This window comes from Podarcis muralis, chromosome 8 (assembly GCF_964188315.1).
Source record: "Podarcis muralis chromosome 8, rPodMur119.hap1.1, whole genome shotgun sequence".
Classification (NCBI taxonomy): Eukaryota; Metazoa; Chordata; class Lepidosauria; order Squamata; family Lacertidae; genus Podarcis; species Podarcis muralis.
The window spans coordinates 8,328,889-8,349,500 of NC_135662.1; positions in this window are offsets into that span (position 1 = coordinate 8,328,889).

A 20,612-nucleotide genomic window follows, 5' to 3' on the forward strand; every position below is an offset into this window, starting at 1 on the left:
ATTTTCTGCCATTGCCAATGCACAGAGGAATGCCTTTCCATCTAACCGATAAGACAGTAAGAGCTGTTTGATAGTGGAACAGTCTCCCTCAGAGTTTGTAGGCTCTCTTTCCTTGGAGATTTTTAAACAGAGGTTGGATGGGATAAACCTGTTAGTATACTTTTGTAACTTTAAGCCTTAAGCCTGCTTTCAGGGATCACACTGTGCTCTGCCTGATCGTGAGTAAACTTTCTTTTTATTGCTTATGAATAAGACTGTGGTGTCTCTATTCTTTGAGGAGGGATTCAAGGGGTCCCACCAGGAAAATATTAGAGCACATTTCAATCTGGACAAGCCAGGTTGAATTGAGTATTGTCTTAAGAAACTCACACAAGTTTGCAACTAGTTTTCTGCTGCTCAAGAAGGGGAATGCACTCTGCTAAGGAACCTGCTAGCGCAAGTTAGGAAGGATATTAATAAACAATATATCCTCTCTTGCCACCCTGAACATTCCCACACATACTCCCTCGAGAGCTGGTGGGCTCTCCCTCATTGAAGGATGTTAAGAAGGGGTTGGACAGCCATCTGTCAAGGATGCTTTAGTTGAGATTTCTGCATTGCAGGGAGTTAGACTGCATGACCCCTAAGGTCTCTTTCAATTCTACAATTATCTGATTCTATGCACATGTGAAAAGAAGCACAGCTATCCTTCTAAAGTCACACTTCTCTGAATCATCTGGTGCAGTTCTCCAACAAAATAAATTGAACAAAAATACATATGTTAGGGGAAACAGCATGAAAATGCATATCTTTGCGAAAATAACAAAATAAAAATATACATTTTACAGTGCACTAACTGTGCACTAAAATACTGATGAATTTTCACATAAACTTTTATTTATTTATTTATTTAAATCACAAACTGCTATTGAATGTGGCATAGTGACTGAAAAAATGAGAAACCGAGGGACACCAACATTGACAGATTCACGCATTCCCACAACAAACTTTACGGAACTATCTTCAATTAAGGATTGCAGCTACTTTTATTGCAACAACTGCCTAGAATGCATGAAGAATATGATGGCAATAGAATATGGCTGCTGGAAACAATAGAAGCATCTTGGTCGCTATTGTGTAGCTGCATCTTTTAAATTCCGTGAACATTCCTTGAAAATGCAGAAGAGACATAGCATACCATTAAAAATTTAGCATCCTCAAACGGTATTTTTATAGCTTATTAATTATACTGAAGAAGCACTACTAATTAGTTTAATGGGCAGTATTGTGTATGCAAGTAACATTAAATAGATAACTAAAGTAAATCATCCTGCAACATTGCTGCCTTTCTATGGCCAACAGAAGTGATATATGGCGAGGGAAGAAATATCGTTGCTGCAGCTGACAATAAAAAAGAAAAGTTTTCGCCACTGTTTTCAGCTTTTACTTCTTCCCTTAATGATTCTTTCAGTGGTTTTAAATTTGTTTCTCTTTTATTCTTTTTTATTCTTCTTGAAAACAACAAAAAAGATTTCTTCTTTCTGCGATCTGTCAGCGCAGTGCTGTTTTTGAGAACGAGATGCTGTAATAGCAACATGCAGCGATGGCCATCAAGCTGGCTAGCTTTAAAAAGAAGTTTCAACAAATTACTGGAGGATAGGGCTATCAGTGGCCACCAACCAGGTTAAAGCTTCATGTATTAACTAATTTGCAAGGTCATTAACAACTTGGGTCCAGGATAACTCAAGGACCACCTTATCCCTTGCATCCCTGTCAAATGACGGACATATTTGGGGGAGTCTCTGTTGGCAGTCCCCCAATGTTCACATGAGTGGTTCATGACTACTAGAAGCCATGCATTCAGGAATGTGGGACTGTGCCACTCCCTCCCTACTGAAATTAGACAGTCACCCTCCTTTCTGAAGTTCAGGTGTATGACAAATACTTTCTTTCCCCAGCAGGTCTTTTAAGGTAATGTTTGGTTTTATGAAACATTTCTATAGTTTTATTCTCTGTATGGTTTATTTTGATGCACACAACTTAGAAATGCTAATGATTAGTTGTTTGTTGTTTAATCGTTTAGTTGTATCCGACTCTTCATGACCCCATGGACCAGAGCACACCAGGCATTCCTGTCTTCCACTGCCTCCCGCATTTTGGTCAAACTCATGCTGGTAGCTTCGAGAACACTGTCCAACCATCTTGTCCTCTGTCGTCCCCTTCTCCTTGTGCCCTCAATCTTTCCCAGCATCAGGGTCTTTTCCAGGTAGTCTTCTCTTCTCCTGAGATGGCCAAAGTATTGGAGCCTCAGCTTCAGGATCTGTCCTTCCAGTGAGCACTCAGGGCTGATTTCCTTCAGAATGGATAGGTTTGATCTTCTTGCAGTCCATGGGACTCTCAAGAGTCTCCTCCAGCACCATAATTCAAAAGCATCAATTCTTTGGCGATCAGCCTTCTTGATGGTCCAGCTCTCACTTCCATACATCACTACTGGGAAAACCATAGCTCTAATTATACGGACCTTTGTCGGCAAGGTGATGTCTCTGCTTTTTAAGATGCTATTTAGGTGCTATTTAGGTTTGTCATTGCTTCCCCCCCCAAGAAGCAGGTGTCTTTTAATTTCATGACTGCTGTCACCATCTGCAGTGATCATGGAACCTAAGAAAGTAAAATCTCTCACTGCCTCCATTTCTTCCCCTTCTATTTGCTAATGATTAAGAGGTGCATGATTCCCTTAAAGAAAATAAATAACCACGATGCCTGTACCAGTTGCTAGGAATCACAAGCAGGAAGTGTGGTCTTGTGCTCAAATCCTGCAAACAGCCTTCCCAGAGGCTTCTGGTTGGCCGCTGTGAGAACAGCTATGATCCAGCAGGGCTCTTCATATGTTCTTATGTTCATTTAAAACTTGGAATGAACCAAAACATTTTTTGGGGGGGAGGGGGGACAAACCTCAAGGACATCGTTCTTTGGAAACCCTACTGAACTGAATGGGAAGTTGTGGACTGGAGGTTTGCTAATGCTGCAATAAAACAGATCAACAAAAAGCGCCAAGAGTTATTAACCTCACCTACATGTTTAGGATATTAGGGATGCGGGTGGTGCTGCGGGTTAAACCACAGAGCCTAGTACTTGCCAATCAAAAGGTCGGTGGTTCGAATCCCCGTGATGGGGTGAGCTCCCATTGCTCAGTCCCTGCTCCTGCCAACCTAGCAGTTCGAAAGCACGTCAAAGTGCAAGTAGATAAATAGGTACCGCTCCGGTGGGAAGGTAAACAGCATTTCCGTGCGCTGCTCTGGTTCACCAGAAGCGGCTTAGTCATGCTGGCCACATGACCTGGAAGCTGTACACTGGCTCTCTCGGCCAATAAATTGAGATGAGCGCCACAACCCTAGAGTTGGCCACGACTGGACCTAATGGTCAGGGGTCCCTTTACCTTTACCTTACATGCTTAGGATACTTCAGTGGTGTAGCATGTAGGGGCCCACAGGGGTGGTTTGCCCCAGGGCACAAAACTGCTTGTGGTGCAAAATTTCAACACCCGGTGCTGCCTCAATACAGCTGCATACTTCAGTTGCTGAGCTCCATTGAAAATGACTTCTCCATTTGAACCAGGAAATTACCTCTGCAGACATTGGAATGACTCTTCTTATCTCTATGGCTGTGATATCCTTGGAGATGAGGATGCCGTTAGGCTATTGAATGTGCATGTGTACTCCATCCATTTATCTATCTCCCTCCCGCCCCTCCGTGCGGCCTTGGGGGCTTGCAACCCATTTTACACCACTGGGGTACACCCACCCACCTAATTTACTATACCTATAATGTTCACTTTAAAAGTTTAAGTTCGATATTTGTTTTCTGCCTTCCTTCTTTTCTTGTGCATTTCAGGGCTGGTCGACATCAACTATGCGGGCGGGGGGTGGGGAGTTCCATTGTTAATACATTCTGAACCTGCCAGGTCTTCCTACAGATATAGTGATGGTAATGGTTTACACTAGACCTATTGAGAGACGTTTAGGTCCTGGCATCCAGTTCATATCATTAGCGTGAGCCAGCATCTAGAATTCTCCAATGCAAGCTGGTCCATTGGAACAAATGGAACATGCACCATCAACCTCAATCCACTCTCAACTAGCCCCCATCTTCCTGTCTCCTTATTACAAACTGTCCAGGGGGTGGCACTGCCTGTAATTTGCTCTGGCTCCACCTACTGTTGGTCTCCCTGATTTCTGCCCCATAGGCAGCAGCCACCACTGAACTTCTCCATATCCACTGTGACCTGCCCAGCATAGCCCAGACCCTCCTAGTACCTAAGAGTGCAAATCTAGTAGTGCCTCCTAGTACCTAAGTATTTTCAACAGAATGTATTACTTATTATTAGATGGCCACTCCTTAAGCTGCCAAGATGGTTTCAGAACAGACTCATTTTACTGTAACATCCAAACCAAGTGTTGTATCCAACACTAGTCTTATTCAGAGTAGAAGCATTGAGATTAATAACCAGGACTAACTTGGATCCATTAATTTCAATGGCTCTGCTCTGAGTAGAATTTTGTTGGTTACAAACCAAAATGATTAGCATTAAATGAATGAATATGGCATTAAAGGAATAAGTATTCTTGCATTTAACTGTGCATCTGTGGAGTTCAGGAATGGGGCACATGATTCTGTCAAACTCCGCTGTACAATATTATGTATATTGTTAGAGTAAACAATCCTGTCATATTCACAGCTCTGTTCCAGCCTCTTCTAATGGAGACAGTTCTGTTTCTCTTGTTAATAATTTAGAACACACATTTGATGTCTCAATAGCATGTTGCCAGCATTGTACAAATCAACACAAGAAAGCAATTTGCTATTTAATTTGATCAGAGGCTCATAGCATATAGCATAGTACCTATACTCAGTATGCAGCTCAAATGCCTCATTCCGAGACAGAATTTTCTCAAACCTATAATGGAATAATTTTATTTTGAGGGAAATCAACAAGCTGTTTTGATCAGGTGAGAAATAATTGCATACCTTTCTTCTGGTAGAATGGGCAGAATGGAAACCATATTCTCAGTTCCTGGACTGAGAGATGACATATCTCTGAATACATCATTTTCATGCTTAAGGTCCCATGCTCCATCTCAAGCATCTCCTGTTAAATAGCTCTCAGGAAGCAGAACTGAGACAGAACATCTTCCTTACAGAGCCATTGCTCACAAAGTCAACATTATTGGGGTGAATTGACCAATGATCTGACCATCTTTTGTGGACAGCTAAAAGATTTGTTATTGAAATGTGGGTCACCAGCTTAAGGAACCAGTCACAACTGTTATAACAATGTTTTGAATTGGTTCCTACTGCTGTGGCAAGTGTGGCAAGATGGTCTGGAGTTTTGATTTTGGAACCTGCTATCCCAATATCTCATGCTCCTAATAGGGGTTACTTTCAGTATCAGGCATCAGCTGTTGTGAACGCCAAGGACCCAACAGTCATCTTAAGCGTTCTGGCAAATCCACCATCTCTCAGCTGCACATATTTCATGGCTGATTTAATTTCAGAAATAACAAGCTTGACACAAATGGTGCAAAATAAAAATTAGCCAGCAGGATAGAAATATAATGACCCCAAAGTCTGGATTTCCTCCAAGAAGTTTACTAATGACAGCCCACAGTAGTTGCACATTGCACAACCTAGTGCAAACATTAAAGGTCCACCCGAAAGCATGAAACTAACTTCTATTCAGGCGCACAGTTGCAGGCTTCCATGACCCATTGATGACTCAAATTCAATAATGAGTACATGTTGACTTAGATGGTGACTGGGTTCCAGGAACACTGAGAGCTGGATTCCACACTGGCAATATGTCAGACAGCTTAAATTCTCTGAAAACTTGCATTGTCTTTGACTGATTTGATATCCAGGTGTTGCAATAATACCAGGAAACAGGTTTTTATAACCAAATCCTATGCAAGTGTTTTTCAAAAATGAGTTACACTAAAGTCACTGGGGCAATGCAAAGACCAATCACCATTGCTACAATCTTTTGCTCCTATCTTACAAAGAAGTGTGACTAGGATTCCAGCCCTGCACCACCCTTTTAAAGGTAAAGGTAAAGGTACCCCTGCCCGTACGGGCCAGTCTTGACAGGCTCTGGGGTTGTGCGCCCATCTCACTCAAGAGGCCGGGGGCCAGCGCTGTCCGGAGACACTTCCGGGTCACGTGGCCAGCGTGACATCACTGCTCTGGCGAGCCAGAGCCGCACACGGAAACGCCGTTTACCTTCCCGCTAGTAAGTGGTCCCTATTTATCTACTTGCACCCAGAGGTGCTTTTGAACTGCTAGGTTGGCAGGCGCTGGGACCGAGCAACGGGAGTGCACCCCGCCGCGGGGATTCGAACCGCCGACCTTTCGATCGGCAAGCCCTAGGCGCTGAGGCTTTTACCCACAGCACCACCCTTTTACACATGCTTAATTTCCAGGGACATGGGTGGCGCTGTGGGTTAAACCACAGAGCCTAGGCCTTGCCGATCAGAAGGTCGGCGGTTCGAATCTCCGCAACAGGGTGAGCTCCCGTTGCTCGGTCCCTGCTCCTGCCAACCTAGGAGTTCGAAAGCACGTCAAAGTGCAAGTAGACAAATAGGGACTGCTCCAGCGGGAAGGTAACCGGTGTTTCCGTGCGCTGCTCTGGTTTGCCAGAAGCAGCTTACTCATGCTGGCCAAATGACCCAGAAGCTGTACACTGGCTCTCTCGGCCAATAAAGCGAGATGAGCACCGCAACCCCAGAGTCAGCCACGACTGGACCTAATGGTCAGGGGTCCCTTTACCTTTACCTAATTTCCAGAAGTGTGCATAACCTTGTAGCAAGGGTGGGGAACATGATGATAGACCTTTGCCCTGATCTAGCAGGGCCCTTATTATGTTCTTCAATGAAATGGTCATGATGAAAGCTTCCAGACTGTCCTCTCCACATGTTCTTGAATATGACGAGGGGTCGATTGAGGACAGACCATTCTTGCTGACTCCATTTCTCAGATCTCTGTGCATGAGATGGTGAACTTTGGGCCCTCCAGATGAAGTTGAACTACATTTCCCATCATCCCTGCTAGCAGGGGCTGATGGGAGGTGGAATAATAATAATAATAATAATAATAATAATAATAATAATAATAATAATAATAATAATAATTTTCATTTTTATACCCCTCCCATCTGGCTGGGTTGCCCCAGCCAATGACAGCTACATGCTCTTGGTTCTCCACCCCTGATCTAAAAGGAGGACCTATACATTTACCTTCAGACCTTTCATCTGGTCCATCAAGGTCTGTGGGTGGAGATGGCAAAGGACACCCCAATGCATAGAGGCAGGACTGCCATAGGTCTGGGTTTCCCCGGACTAGTTTGGGAATCGCTCAGCAAAATGGTGTCTGGGTGCATTTTGCTGAATTGGCAACATGTCAGGGAAAACCTGGATGTATGGCAAGTAGGGCTCGCCCCCCCCCCCTTTAAAAAAAAATCAAAGGAAAAGCTGAACAATTTTGCCCAGATTTTCAGTACTGGGAATATGGCAGCCCTAAAAGAGAAGTTAATAGGGATAATGTTATGACAACATTTGGCCTGTCATAGCAGCTTCTTGGAATAGTATGGGCATAGGACGTTTGGTTGGCTTACTGGGCACCGAGTGTCTGTGTCCATTTAGAAAACAGTGAAGGTTAAATCATTGCCCTTGAAGACCTAGAGTTCTCTCAGTGGCATCAGGGGAAGCAATTTCTGTCAGGGAGTCCCATTAGCACTCCTCTCACTTTTTCCTAGCTGTAATCTCGTAGGGATATCTGCTTTGGAAAGGTCCACTGCTCTGGTACGGATGCCAGACTCATCAAAAGCACGTCCTGTCTATATTTGTGAGGGAAATACTACCAATAAAAATGGATTCCTTGGCTGGGCTATCGCGCAGTGGGGGAGGATACTGTGAATTCATTAGAAAAGAAAAAGATTAAACTCCAGTAGCTGGAAAGAATTAAATGTTCCATAGAAAGAAAATTAAAATGGAACAGGGATTCTGGTTGCTACATTCATGAAGGTTTTGACATGGAAGGAAGCCATAGGCTGATCTTTCTATTTCCTACTGATGCCTTTATAATTTGCCTTCACCTTGAATGACCTGAGAAGGCAAAGACTCATCAACCACATTCTTCCCTGCTCCAGGGTGGGTGGGTGCATAGCTTGCCTGAAAAACTCAGAACTAGATGAATAACATTGATAAATGGGTGTTTCCAGCTATCCCAACTGCTGCCTGAATGGCAGGGGTGCCAGTTCCAGCAGGGCAAACACTTTTGGGGGCCCTTATATTTTGGGGGTAGGGGCTGCCCCTCCCAATGTCCACAAATTGTGGAGATGAAGTGGGGAGCCGACTGTGGCGCAACTTGAGTGGCTGGTTCTGTTAGGATATAGTTTCCGTTACTCCTTAAAAGAGTCAGGCATGATTGTTGTGTGTCACATGCCTGTTTACTCCCAGCACTGTTCTCGCTGGGAACTTCTGTTTTGTATATAGCTTTTGTTCTGGCTGTTTCCTCGACACAGATGCAAGCGGTCATGTTTTTCCTTTGTTCTGACCTACATTGAATAAAGCTGTAAATATGCTCTTCTGTCTGAATCTTCCGTTGTGCAGACTGCTGAAAAGGACATGCATGAGTCTTGGAATGTGTCTGAGGCTCGTGTCGCTAATTGACTGATGCTGTTCCAACGGGAGACCGGAGATCGTCCGGAGACGACGTGGAGGCCTATTGCCTCTGTCTCCCTGGCAGTATCCCAACAAGTTCCTTCCCCTCCTCCTGCTGTGGAGGGGAAGGAGGGTTGAAGCAGCCTCCTGTTGGGGGCAGCGCCAAGTCGAGGAGGAGGAGTTGCCAATCATTGAAGCTGCATTGCTGTCATGCTTGGCTCCACCCACAGCTCCTCCTTACTTCCTGATGTCACTTGTGCAACATTGCCCACCCCCACCCCCCATCACCCTTGCAAGCTGGTGCCTCTGCTGATCGGTGGTAACAAAATGACAGTGGTTACTGAACCTTTGAAAATATCAAAGGCTTGATGGCTTGCATTCTCACTAAGCATTCTTGTATACCGGGTCCTCCCTTAAAGAGGGCACGTATTGCAGTGAGACCTGGAAAACCAACACCCTGTGTTGTAGGTGGGTATGATTGGTCCCTCGAAGCTGGGTGCAATCTGGCCAATGGGACGCAGTCCAAATGGTTTGAGGGACCTATTTATGCTCATGCCCATGTGACCCAGAGCTTCCTCTTTTGGCGCGTGCATTCGGAACACCCGCCCACCTCTCCTTACTTTTAGGGCTTTGCGCTTGACCATGCTATGCCGTAATGTGTCGTCTGCCATTGGGACAGGGGCACAGCAGGAATTTTCCCCACTTGGCTGATTAGCTGTTGCCATTTGGGTTTCGCCTGCCGCGTAGCAAATTGTCACAACTTGTAAGGTTGCGGATAGGCTCTGGTTCAGGTGATAGGGATGGGAGAATGCTTTCGCCATCCCTATGTGAAGGGTATTCCGTTAAAGGAATCCAGGGACTGGTCAACCCCTGAGAGGGTGTTGTGCCCATGCCCGAGTCCAGGGGGACATTTGGGTGGTGGAGTTAGCCCGTTCTCAGCTTTCCGCTTATCCAGGTTTTCACCCTTGGCTGACCTATGCTGGAACCCTGGGTCAGCACTACCTGCGTGGCAGGGAGTTAGTCAAACCAGAGCTTATGCAACCAGTCACTTTCTGTAATCAATAAAATTGTGGCCTAAATTCTGCCAAAAACTAAAACTAAAGTTTGAGTCAAGTGTGAATTTATTTAGGGGGGAGGTTTCTGGGTCTGAACACGCAAATTTCAGAGATTTGAAGAAAGACGATATCTTGCTTTACGACAGAATCATAGAATTGGAAGGGACCCTGATGATCATCTAGTCCAAGTTGCATTGGTGTACGGTAACTTGCCACATGGGACAATGGTTAGAAGTTCCTGAAGCTGCTCCAATCCTGCATGACTTGAGTTTTATTTGCAGCAGTATTTTAAATATAAAAACACTAAAAGCCTAGTTTTTTAGAGGGTTGTATGTATGTGTTTGCATATGTACATTATCACAACGTCACCAGAGGAAGAGATGGATGACTCATCACCCACCAAGTTGGTTTACAGACCAAGAGAAGTTGTATTCTGCCATGATGGGTTTTCTGCCATTTCTCCTTGTTCCTCCTTAGATGCAAACAGGGTCTCAGCCTGATAAGTGATATTGTCTTCCTAGCAAGGGGAGTATTTTTTGAAAAATGCAGGAGAAGCATTCAATGTGAAGACCAAGAAAATCATAAATATATTGGTTGGGTGGCTGGTTTTCATGAGAAAGATCAGTTTGTTTCCACTCTCAAATGGATGGAAGTATTATTTTCCCCATAACTGGATGTATATGATTTGCTTTTTAAAGGTTACATTTGCAAGATGCCTGCCCTGCCCGTTATACATACCCCTTTCTGCCACTGTTGAGTAACTTCATTGTACTGATAAAGAGAACTGGGCAGATGCAAAATAGGTCCGTGGACATGCAATGCTCTCTGTTTAAATTGCAGGCTGAACATTGCCTGCAGGGGGCAGTGCAACACACCTTGAAATACATTTCACATATTGCTTTGCAGATTTTTGCTATGCAGATTTTTGTTTGCTAAATATCATTTGCTCTGCTGCCCATGTAATATTCTGATAATACCAAACTTTGACAACATTACTAATGTTTATTGCATTTCCCAAATGGTGTCCACACTAAAAAGGAAGGAAGGAAAGGATGCAATCCTAAGCTTTTTAGCTTGTGGGACACTAACAAGTAGTTCATGAAGTCATTTTAAATCTACACTGTAAAACTCTGATTTGCATTCTGGCAATCTTAGCCCTGATGTGTCTTATTTGGGGGGGGGGAGGCAAAATACAAGGGAACTCTTGAACCTTCACTACCTCTGAAGGAAAAGACCTGCATTGGGTTGTGAGAAGAAGGGGTGTGTGTGGAAACTATCAACTGTAGCCATCTAAATTTTACTCAGAGTAGACCCAGTAAAATTAATGAACCTGAGTTAAAAGGTTAAGGTACCCCTGCCCGTACGGGCCAGTCTTGCCAGACTCATCTCACTCTATAGGCCGGGAGCCAGCGCTGTCCGCAGACACTTCCAGGTCACGTGGCCAGCGTGACAAGCTGCATCTGGCGAGCCAGCGCAGCACACAGAACGCCGTTTACCTTCCTGCTGGTAAGCCATCCCTATTTATCTACTTGCACCCGGGGGTGCTTTCGAACTGCTAGGTTGGCAGGCGCTGGGACCGAACAACGGGAGCGCACCCCGCCGCGGGGATTCGAACCGCCGACCATGCGATCGGCAAGTCCTAGGCACTGAGGTTTTACCCACAGCGCCACCCGCGTCCCGAACCTGAGTTAGCCATGGTGATTTTTAATGGAGTCACTCTGATAAGAACTGTCATGGGCTACAACACTACCTGTATGTTGATGATCACCTGTACTCTGATTTGACGGGGAGGGGGAAACATGGCAGCCAGTTGGGTTGTCAAAGGACTGGTTGAATAAGCTCTTGACTTTCATGCTATCTGAAAAGAAGGCTACACCATTCTGGATCATCTTCAAGGGCAGAGCATGGATGTGGCAGTCAATGCTTGCCTGCTGTAATCTTCGAACTGTGGCCATGCATTCTCCACTTTTGAATGATCACTGAAGCACAGTTGTTATAGTCATCTCACAATTGGCACATTGATTCCAAGAACTTACCTAGCCTTATGAGGAATGGTTGAAGGAGATGGGTATGTTCAGCCAGGAAAAGAGGAGACTGAGAGGAGATATGATAGCCGTCTTCAAATATCTCAAGCGCTGTCACGTGGAATAGGGAAGAAGCTTGTTTTCTCCTGCTTTGGAGGGTAGGATTCAAACCAATGTCTTCAAGTTGCAAGAAAGGAATTTACAACTAAACATCAGAAAAAAACTTTCTGACAGTAAGAGCTGTTCAGCAGTGGAACCGTATCCCTTTTGGAGGTTGCGAATTCTCCTTCCTTGGAGGTTTTTAATCAGAGGTTGGATGCATGGATCTGTCATGGGTTCTTTAGCTGAGATTCCTGCATTGCAAGGGGTTGGACTAGATGAATCTTGGGGTCCCTTCCAACTCTACAATTCTAAGAATCTATGAGCTGTCAAGTTGGTTTTATCCCCCATTAGTCATTTCATATAGCTATCAACCAGGCCAATGGCATCCCACTGAGGCTACTTAATGTTAGGGAACATTACACGAGAGCTTATCCACAGCCACCAATTTGATCACCCTCAGGGAAGCTGAGAATATCCTCCAGCTTGATTTATGCAAGGATGACACAGCCACAGTTGAATACAGTATAAAAAGGCAGAACTGGTGCTTAATTTAAAAATGGAGTTGAGACATTTACACATCCTTAATTTTAGCCACCTGTTGCAATCAAGTACCCTGAGCCTACTGAGTACCAACATGATTTTTGTCTGCAGTGTGAAAATTTATGTCAGGTGGTACATTGGGGGCCCTTTGATCGAGACATTTAGTGACAGATATGCTCAACAAATGCATCGTGATAGCACATCGTTTTGTGCACGCTAGATGCATCGGTATTTTGATTTCAAATATCACATTGTCCAAAGAGTTCAGGGCAGGCAATACTGTCATGAATTTCAGCTTGATAATATTAAATGCCTAGTGGATCAGTAGTGTTCAAATATGCTGGCTGAGGTGATTTCAATGGAGATACCAGAGGTTCAATCTAGGCGCTTCTACATGGAATGCAAGGAACCCCCTCCCAAAAAACTATTCCCCCCATATATGGCAACTGTTGGGTGCACCCAACTTTGCTTGAAATTATTAGCATCATCTAACTGACTCTTTCCCTTCCACCTTGGTGCCGATAGCAAAAGAAACTTTCCAATGTATATAATGCAATTTTAAATTTGATTTCTGAATAGGAAGCTCATTGTCGAGATCTTTGTTTTCAGAACAGTTACTATGATCAGCAAAGCTAAGAACACCCTTGGGGAACAACAGGTGTGAGGAACCTTTGGCCCTCCAGATGTTGCAGAACTCCAACTCCCATCAGGCCTAGCAAGCATGGCCAGTACTCAAGAATGATGGGAGCTGTAGTCCAGCAACATCTGACCATGCCCCATACCCTACTATCCTTGATACAGAGTAACATACTCAGAAAGATAAGTCCCATCTAAATTTCAGGTGAGGGAGGAGGAAACACTTGGAGGAAGTAGGAATTCTACAACTAGTTGTGCTATATGCTCTTTGTGTGATAGCTCACTTGGTAAAGCATGAGACTCTTAACCTCAAGGTTGTGGGTTTGAGCCCCACAGGGGAAGAAAGATTCCTGCATTGCAGTGGGATGACCCTTGCAGTCCCTTCCAACTGTACAGTTCTACGATTCTATTACAGTGGTACCTCGGGTTAAGAACTTAATTTGTTCTGGAGGTCCGTTCTTAACCTGAAACTGTTCTTAACCTGAAGCACCACTTTAGCTAATGGGGCCTCCCGCTGCCGCCACGCTGCCACCACACAATTTCTGTTCTCATCCTGAAGCAAAGTTCTTAACCCGAGGTACTATTTCTGGGTTAGCCGAGTCTGTAACCTGAACCGTCAGTAACCTGAAGTGTCTGTAACCCGAGGTACCACTGTATTCTATGATTTCGTGTCCAAAGGCGCCGGCTTGCAAAGTTGATGGTTGGAGCTGACCTAGCACATGTGATGTCAGGATGTTGGGAGGAGATGGGGAGGAGCCAAACATGGTGATTGTGCTGCTCAATGGTCAGTGACTCCTCCGACTCCGACTCCTCCTCTTCCTCCTCCTCCTGGCACCACCACTAGCAGGAGGTTACTTCAACCAGCCTTCCCGTGTGCTGCACAAGGAGGAGGAGAAGGAACTGGCTGCTGGAGACAGGCTGCACTTCCCTCTGCTCTTTGACTCTGCACTTTTATGGCAGGGGGGGGCTCAGCCCCTATCCCCAAAATATAGGAGGGGAAAAAAAAAACTTGGCCCCTAGGAGCCGGTACTCCTGTTCATATCCCTAGGTGACTTAAGAGGAAACCACTTTTATTATCATTTCTCTCCACCCAGTGGATCAAAGTACTGTAAATTGTAACAGAACATTAGGATGACACACAAACGTGTTAAGCATGTTGTTTTGTTAGCCTCCTAAAATCTCCGATTATGCCAGATCACTTATCCCATAATTTGATCCTTAAAGCTCCTTACTGTGCTTTTGTTGGCAAGGCTAAGTTTTCTAAAGTGAAATTACCATATTCAAAGAGTCTGTCATTACAGCACAATCCTCCCATTAAAAGATTGGTTGACTAACTGTATGGTGAAGCTAGTTTTACTGGCTCCAGAATGATATTATTAAGGACAATGATATGCCTTTAGTTGACAGGACGTTAACCTTCTCAGAGCGGCAATTTAATAGGGCTTATCCAATAATCACTGTTTTAAACACCGGCCAAACTTTCTCGGCTGAGCCCGTCAGTCATGCTGCTTAATCACAGGGGAGTTGAGAAGCTAAGATGCGCTACGGGTCTTATTTGCACAGTGTTTTGCAAAAGTCGGGATTGATTCCTGCAGAATTAATCATGCAAACAGATCTTCAGCATGGGGTGATCTCCAGGGAATACAAGCCTCTGCAAGCCTCAGAGGTGGCTTTTGTGACTCTGTGGCTTCCCCCTGGCTCATACAGATCTTGGCACTAAGCACCAGCAATGGGAGTTGTGGGAGAACACAAGGCTGTTGTGGATATGTCTCCACCAGACAAAGCAAAGGGCCATAATTCTAAACTTTACTCTATCCCTTATTCCCTCAGACATGGTTATTTATGGTTCTGAATTGCTAAGGGAGCCTAAATGAATGGAGAATATTCCTTGTTATGGATGTTCACCATGGAAATGTGGAGAGCTGTCTTGTTTTGCAGTGTGGCAAGGCGAAACTGGGAGATGGGGCAGACCGTAGCCTGGAAGCAAGGCTCAGGTAGTGTTCTGGGGACACAGATTCCTAACGTTAATCCAGTGAGAAAGAAGCTGAAATGGAGCCTTCTCCACTGATATGATACAATATGATACGATACGATACGATACGATACGATACGATACGATAATCTTTATTGTCATTGTCCCATATATAACAACGAAATTGAAAAAAATCTACATCAGACATTCAAAAACCAACAAGCCTGCTATCCCAGCTATCCTAGCCTGGTTAGCCCCCTAAAAACTCTGATACCCCATAATTAAATACAATATACTCCCACAGAGGGACACAGGTGGCGCTGTGGGTTAAAGCCTCAGCACCTAGGACTTGCCGATCAAAAGGTCGGCGGTTCGAATCCCTGCGGCGGGGTGCGCTCCTGTCGTTCGGTCCCAGCGCCTGCCAACCTAGCAGTTCGAAAGCACCTTCGGGTGCAAGTAGATAAATAGGGACCGCTTACTAGCGGGAAGGTAAACGGTGTTCCGTGTGCTGCGCTGGCTCGCCAGATGCAGCTTGTCACGCTGGCCACGTGACCCGGAAGTGTCTGCGGACAGCACTGGCTCCCGGCCTATAGAGTGAGATGAGCGCACAACCCTAGAGTCTGGCAAGACTGGCCCGTACGGGCAGGGGTACCTTTACCTTTACCTTTTACTCCCACAGAGACTACCTTACACTGCGTTTAAAACCAAAATCGCATTTGGATAAAAACTCAGGCGGCTAGTCCTAGTCTTTATAACCCTATACCTTCATCCAGAAGGCAGAAGCTGAAAGAGATCATTTCCAGGGTGCGCACTATCCTGCACTATCTCTGCAGCTTTCTTATGACACCTGGAAGGGTAGATTTGATCCAAGGTGGGAAGAGTGCACCCAATTATTCTCTCTGCAGTCTTTTAAACCCTGGACAGCATTGTTTTTCCCCTGACTGTGCAGCTCCCAAACCACACACACAGGCCATAAGTTAATACACTCTCAATAGTACAATGGTAAAATGCCATCAACAGGTCCTTTGAGAGACTATTCTACTACCATAGCATGTCATTACCTCAGGTTCTTCTAGGTCTTCTGCAGCAGAATTCTCTGAGTCAGAGGATGGTACTGACACAACCTCAGGCCAGGGGGAGGCCCCATCAATTCATTTGATAGTAGCACTTCTGGGACTCCCCCTTGAGGATAGGAGTCCTTATTGCCATCATCTATAGATGAATTTGACTCCTGGCTGGAATGTAGAAACTGAGGTATATAACCTATTCAAAAAAGAATAGATGAAGTGGGCTGCAACAGTAACTTTAACATGGAACCTGTGGGCCACACACTGCCTTGGTGTGTGTATGGGGGGGACTATGCCAATGTTTGATGCCCACCCCCCAGCTCCTGTGCTGCCACCCCCAACCCAGCTAAGCAAGGCCCAACTTTGGGAAGAAGGCATCTATCCATCTTGCTATGGAAGAGATAATACAGTTCAAGCCAGACCAAACACACACAGAGACACACAAGATTGTGTGAAACAGGGCTAGTGTGAGGCATAGGCTGGGGAATCAACAGAAAGGTCTGGAGGCTGCATTTGGCCTTCAGGCCTGAGGTTCCCAACCCCCACACTAGATTACACCCCTGGCCCTGTCAGATATTAAAATGTTTTACATCAAGTTGCCAGCCAGGAAAAACAAATGCCAGGAGTCAAGTTGAGATCACCCATCAAATTAAAATCCAAGGTATGAAAATCCATTAAGAAAAATTGCATCTTGGCATGTTAGTGGCTTAGCAGCGCCTCCATCCTACCCCATAAATACATCCCATAACTGTCTCCAGTCCCTTGCAATTGCCCTGCCCTCTTGCCCTGTTGTCACTTTTTTAAATGCATCACCTTGAAGAATTGCCTGGCATTGTTTTAGATCCACATCAGTGCTTCTTTTTGGCCTGCCAATGATAACATCTCGACAGCTCCCTTTCCTTGGGAGGAGGGGAAAAAAAAGAAAGTCCCTAATAATCTCTTATAATAAATACTCTCCAAGGCAGCTGGATAAATTTGCATCAGGTAAGTGGGAGATAAACCCAGGAGACAAACAAAGAAGGTGACAAACAAAGAAATGGCATGTGGCAGTTAACCTCATGCAGTTTTTACCATCAGCGCTAGGCCATGGAGTGATTAACAATAAGCTACAGGATAGCTTCTTTTTAAAACCAATAAAAAGTTGCGGTCTTGATCTCCACAAACAGAGCCTTACATTATGCAAATATGCACTGCGGGTTTGTTACCTTCCTTGTCCTGTCTCCCTCTCTCTCCCTGTTGTTTGTTTGTTTATAGAGAGGCTAAATTAAAGATTTTTTTGGCAGGACCAGTGTTTCTTCCAGCAGTCATATGCTCTTGATTAATCACACATAATTGGCAGACAGCATGTGGGGTAGAGTAATTTCATACCAATCACTACCTATTATTTAAGATCGCTTTGACGCATCGCCTTGCCTGTCTCATCAGGGACCCCAGGGCGAGACGGAATGATCATTCTGTGAGTGTCTGGAAAATTGTTAGCAAAAAGCCAGAATGGGGCAACCTCTGCAAGCAGAGGTTTAAAGTTCATAGACTTTCCAGACAGCTGGAAACAAGGAAAAACTACAAGACTCAGTCAAACTGCTCTGGCTGCTTGTTGTTGACTCTTAGATAATGAATGTTTGCATTGCCTGCAGGCATTAACAGGGTGGATGGGGGCTAATAAAATGAGGCTAATTCCCAACAAGGTGGAGTTCCTGTGGGTCAGAGTTTCTCAAGTCCAGGAACTAGTTAGATGACCTGGCCTGCATTCAGTTGACTTCCTCTTGAAAAAGCAGGTGTGTAGGGGGTGCTGGAGGAAGATATTGGGGGTGCTGCTAGATCCAGCATTGCAGTGGCGTAGCGTGGGAGGTGCAGGGGGGGCCAGCCGCACCGGGCGCAACATCTGGGCTTAGGGTTAGGGGGCGCAAATCCACGGGTTAGGGGGTGCAAATTACTTGCCTTGCCCCGGGTGCTGACAACCCACGCTACGCCACTGCAGCATTGTTGATAGATACCCAAGTGGTATCAGTATTGAGGAGCGACTACTACAATTTCCCAAGAATTCCTTGACAGAGACTCATCTTCGGGATCTCCCAAATGGACTGCTGTAATGTTCTCTATGAGGGACTACCCTTGATAATGATTCAGAAGCTGCAGCCAGTAATGAACATGGTTGCCAGGATATTGACGGTTGTAGTCAGTTGATATCATATTATGCCAGTTTTGAAGAACATGTGTTCATTGCCTGTCCATTTCCAAGCTCTGTCCAAGGTGCTGAGACTGATATATCACACCCTAAATGACTTGGGAGTCCAAATACCCAAAGGAATGTCTCTCTTATATATGTACCTGTTCAGATGAGGTGGAGAAGCCCTTTTCATTGTCCTGTCACCAGGTGAGGTGTGTGGGATGGGACCTTCTCAGTGGAGACACTCTGGAATGATCACTCCACTAAGATGCATCTGGCTCTGACATTATCCACATGATGGCACTAGTTAAAAACACACTTCTTTGAACAGGCTTTTAGTGTGTGCTGAGTTAATGTGTTATGTTTTTCTGTTCTTTGTCAGCTGTACATTTATACTGATGTGCCTCCCTGTTCAGGAACACAAAAGGTGAAGAGTTGGAGGCACCCCAAACCCTAGAATCATAGAATAGAATCATAGAATCATAGAGTTGGAATAGACCACAAGGGCCATCGAGTCCAACCCCCTGCCAAGCAGGAAACACCATCAGAGCACTCCTGACATATGGTTGTCAAGCCTCTGCTTAAAGACCTCCAAAGAAGGAGACTCCACCACACTCCTTGGCAGCAAATTCCACTGTCGAACAGCTCTTACTGTCAGGAAGTTCTTCCTAATGTTTAGGTGGAATCTTCTTTCTTGTAGTTTGGATCCATTGCTCCGTGTCCGCTTCTCTGGAGCAGCAGAAAACAACCTTTCTCCCTCCTCTATATGACATCCTTTTATATATTTGAACATGGCTATCATATCACCCCTTAACCTCCTCTTCTCCAGGCTAAACATGCCCAGCTCCCTTAGCCGTTCCTCATAAGGCATCGTTTCCAGGCCTTTGACCATTTTGGTTGCCCTCCTCTGAACACGTTCCAGTTTGTCAGTGTCCTTCTTGAACTGTGGTGCCCAGAACTGGACACAGTACTCCAGGTGAGGTCTGACCAGAGCAGAATCTCGAGCAGGGGAGTAAATCCAAACAGAAGACTTGATCCTTCCTCCCCTATAGGTCAACTTTGATAGGTGGGAGAGGCCTGGTGTACACTGACAGAGAGACCTACTTGTCAAGGAAAATTGGGAACACACAACAAGCTCCTGATTATTCATTTATAGAAGCATATTTACATGCATCACACCTGACATTACATATGACACCATGTGTCATATGGCATCTGGGGCCAAATTTCTTACTCCTGCCTACGTTCATTTGTATCTGTGGCATCTGAAGATCATATAGAAAATGTGGATCAAGGTTCTTTGTATGCTACTGCACTCTAATGGGGAAAAGCTGCCAGAATACAATGCAATCTTCTAGAAAGTAGGGAGATGTAAAGCAAGCATAAAGAAAGTTTTTAGGTTGGGTATTTTTAGGTGTTGAGTACTGCAAATGCTGGCACATGTAGTGTTCTAAGTGTGGTGGTGAACCTTCTCACAGATTTGAGTAGGTGGGGTAGATTCTAGCTAAGGCCCCAGGAAAAAGAGAGAATATTTCTGAAGAGAGAACAAAGTACATGCTTTTTGCTGCTGCAACTTGGTGGTTTTACCGTGTTGCAATTATTTTGTGCTAAATTATATTGTTAGTGTAATGTTCCTGTTAGTATTCTCTTATACCCCTCTTGCCAGCAAGGTTTTGAGGAGTAATGGTGCCATCGCTGCATCTCCTACTTTCTGCTCATGGGAGCTACAGTGGAAGGCTGGATCAGGACAGATTCCTTCGTAGAATGGCAGTGAGACTAGCTTGTTATCCAGTCACTCCACCCTTGGAATGCCTGCTGGATCACACCAGCATGGTGTTAGTATATCAGTCCTCTGTTGCTGGATGTGTGATTGTTACATCACATACCTGTGTTTATTTTCTAGGCTTGGAAAAGCCTGAGAACGGAAATGAGCCTTATCTCTTCCGCTTTCTGTGCTTGTGTATTTTTTCTTTCTGTTCTCTCTCAGAGCTGATGTGAGTGAACGGCTATGACCGTTTGTCCTGTAAAGATTGCTGAATAAAAGTTTAGAATGAGCACACAATTCTCCACTTCATTTCTGCTGATCTCTGCTGAGTGAGTGTGCATGTAGGCATTTGCTGTGTGTTGCTGGAGCATGCCGGGACTGATGACTTATAGACGTCCTGAAGCTGCGCAACACCGGGAGGATGCCTGGAGAGGTTTTGTCTCATCCTGGGGGCTGCCTGGGCTCCAAGGCATAGCCTGACACATGGATCCTGCCAGCAGACTTCCAACCTTCTTGCACATTTGGTGAACCATCAGGGGGTCAGCTTGGCCAGGCCAGTTTAGCAGACAGACACCTCCACTTGTTCTACCACCA